Raw genomic sequence first — 3,326 nt, 5'->3', positions numbered from 1 at the left:
AGTAAAAACTTTCTGGTTTTAATAAAATTATAGATCAATATATATAAAAAAATTACTGTTAAAAACCCCAACAACCACTGTTCATAAACCAGACAGGAAAAATGCCAGAACCTGACTTTGACCCAGGTGGAGTCTTTTTAGTATTTTGTGATTTACTCAGGAGTGCATGTGCATGGGTTGGAAATGAGAATCAAATTTCTGGCCCTCAGAAATGATTTGCTAATGTGCTAAATTTTAGGACTCTGGGTGGAATTTAGGCCACTGCCTAAGTCCCTTGAGGTAGACGCCCAACTTTTGGCATTGGGGATGGCTTGAGTATTTTATATCTTTCATTGTCCTTTACTTAAATACAGACACATGTTGAAATACCAAGAATTTTTTTTCTGTTTTAAAACCACATATTGTTTCTTCTAGCCTATTGCAACGACTCCACCGCACCATGGCTGGAAGGAGGAATCCTTAAGCCACAGCAGTAGCGAAACCCAGGCATCAGTTACCAGTGGGATCTCCCTAGGAGAAGCAATACGTCAGAAAACTGCTGTTAATTGGGTATTTGTACTGCGCTTTGTTTTGGTTGTTGGCTGAAGGTTAATTATGTGATTGAAAATAAGATGAAGTGCTTTATCCGTATAGTTTAGACCTCCACCATCCTTGCCCTGTAAAGTTCTGTGTGTCTGTATTTTGGAACTGCAGAAAAATACAACTGTTGTGAACTCTGACAAGTTATCTAGTCTAGTCTTGACCCCTTCCTGCTTCCCCCCTCTTCTGTTTTCTGGTTATAGACCTAGTATATTTTCCAGTGTAGTGTTTTCTTCTTTGCAGTAGTACCTTTGATCTGTATTCAGTTTGTAATTTGCTGTAAACCTGGTCCTGCTACTGCCTCTTAAATTGTCAGCTCTGTCTACCTCAAAATAGCCAATTTACATGGTAGCGCAGAGCCATGCTTCAGTTCACGTAAAATCTGTCTACTTTTAGACCTTAGTTTTAATGACGTGTTCCATATGTGATGGAGGAAAACTGTACTCGCATCGTGATAGTTCTACCTGATGGATATGCTGCCAAATATTTAATTACTCTGAGAATTACATAGGATCACAGGTGTTTTGAAAAGACTGAGTTGATAGAAGATTTTATTTCCAAGTGACTATAAAAATCTTGTGCAAAAACTATAGTTCATGCAGCAAAATTCTGATGTGAAAAGTAGCTTTTAATAGGAGTGTTTCAGAAGGTAGCAGAGCTTGCAGCTATTAAGTAGGGATACTACGGTACTTCTACCAATTCACCGGGACACTTTCTTCCTTACATTAACGTATATGTAATTATAAGTTAGATATGCTGATGATAATGGTTTTCCTTATAAATTATTTGTATTGTTAATTCTCTGCACTGAAGACTGGTTTGTGCCTTTTCTATAATTACAATTTATCTGTTTTATTATTTACCCAGTAATCCCAATGTAAATTCTTTAATGAATTACTTGAAATAAAGATGCTCCTTTCCATTTGAACATGAACTGAAAATCTTTTTCTTAAAGTATACCGAAGAGTTGGCTAGGCTTTGCAGGCATTATCCATGTGAACTCAGAATTTCTGTAACTAAAAACTTATTTTTAAGACGAATCAGAAACTGTTCTGCTTGTTAATCCCCAGTCGTACAATGCCAACCATCTTTACTACGCAATGTCAGGAGCTCTGTTGGCCCAGCGTCCTACTGAAGTATTTGTCCTCAAGAGTTTTCTTTCAAAGTGAGAGATTTCATTCTGGTTTGGAAGAAGTCTTCTGCAGTGGTGGGATTTGGAGATGGAGCTCAGTTTCAGAGAAGTGATGGAAGGCTGGTGATCAGCTAGATGATGACAACTTAGGCAGTAATGAGAACTGACTGTGGACTTCAGCAGTTCATAGTGCATCGTAATTCGTTTACATTAAAACCTGAGTATTTGTATAGGAAATACAATTTTGAAGCAATAATCCCATTGTTTCACAACTTTAGTCTTTATTTCCTTTGGAAATATGTCTTGTAAAACTTTCTTGATGCTTGAGCACTTTTTTTTTTTTCTCCCCACCTGTTCTTAGGGAATCGAGTCATGGTATCAACTTCCAGCAGAAGTGGATGCCAGCCATTTAACTGCTGCCTCGGAGACAAAGCTTGGCCTGACTTGTGATAAGAATGACCTGACGGAGTTCCCTACGCTGGAGGAAGGAGCGTTGCCTTCAGCAGAAGCGTCTAGAAGGCACTCTCCTGGAGGTACAGCACATGGCCTACTGCTGGGTATGTTCAAAGTTGCCTTTTGTTTACCTGCTAAACAATTAGGATTTTACTTTTCCTTTTAAATCGATCCCTAACCTCGATTTGACTTTTTAGTGAGAACCGGTGTTTTCAAAACACATTCTGTGTAATTTTATTGCCAAAGCCCATCTTCAAAATGATAGAGGGCTTGCGTACCTTCCCTGGATCTTTTAACACGTAAACTGATTATCTTTAGTCTGAGGTACAACTGTAGTCTTGTTTTTCTTTAGAATTAATAGTAAACCTGAGTAAAGTTAGAAATTTTGGGGATTCTGTCTAGGTGAGGCAATAGTTCTGTGTCCTTAAAATCTATATTAATTTGTTAGTCAAAAATCTTAATTAATTTCAGAATAGTAGATATAATAATAAAGTAGATATAATTGTATTGATAACATGAAAACCTGTTTGATAAGAGTGTGTGCATGCTTGTACCGCTTTCTGATGTATTCAGACTATGGTGTACTGCTTCTGTGTTTCACTGCTTCTTACAGAATTTCTTTATAGACAAAGTAATCTCCAAATACAGTTTTAGAAGGTTTTCAGTAGCCCTTTACAAAGGTGTCTTGTAAGTGTTACTGCTCTTTAAGTAAATCATATAAGTATTCCTTTTCAGATAAGAGGAAAAACTCAGGAATTACAGGTTGAAGTACTGTACTAGTGCAAGATTTAGAATCACAGAATCATAGAATGTTTTGGGTGGGAAGGGACCCCCAGAGGTCACCCAGCCCAACCCCCCTGCAGGGAGCAGGGACATCTCCAACCACATCAGGTTGCTCACAGCCCCGGCCAACCTGGCCTGGAATGTTCCCAGGGATGGGGCCTCCACCCCCTCTCTGGGCAACCCCTGCCAGGGTCTCACCACCCTCATTGTAAAGAATTTCTTCCTTATATCTAGTCTAAACCTACCCTGGTTTAGTTTAAAACCATTACCCCTTGTCCTGTCACAGCTGGCCCTACTAAAAAGATTTTCCCCATCTTTCCTATGGGCCCCCTTTAGGTATTGAAAGGCCGCAATCAGGTCTACCCGCAGCCTTCTCTTC

The 3,326-nt window shown here is 39.1% G+C and overlaps 1 protein-coding gene across 1 annotated transcript in view; it reads left to right on the top strand.

Moving 5' to 3' along the window:
* Nucleotides 1–424: 424 nt before the first annotated feature.
* LOC118452356 overlaps nucleotides 425–3,326 on the top strand; it is a 32,329-nt gene continuing 29,427 nt past the window's right edge. Inside the window, exons 1-2 of the mRNA XM_035895050.1 lie at nucleotides 425–549; nucleotides 2,073–2,268. The gene's annotated coding sequence lies outside the window, so the exon portion shown is untranslated. The remainder of the gene's footprint in view (nucleotides 550–2,072; nucleotides 2,269–3,326) is intronic.

This window comes from Egretta garzetta, unplaced genomic scaffold (assembly GCF_000687185.1).
Source record: "Egretta garzetta isolate BGI_Z169 unplaced genomic scaffold, ASM68718v1 scaffold265, whole genome shotgun sequence".
In the NCBI taxonomy this organism is placed as follows: domain Eukaryota; kingdom Metazoa; phylum Chordata; class Aves; order Pelecaniformes; family Ardeidae; genus Egretta; species Egretta garzetta.
Note: the sequence above shows the minus strand (reverse complement) of the source record. Positions and strands in the feature narration are given on the sequence as shown.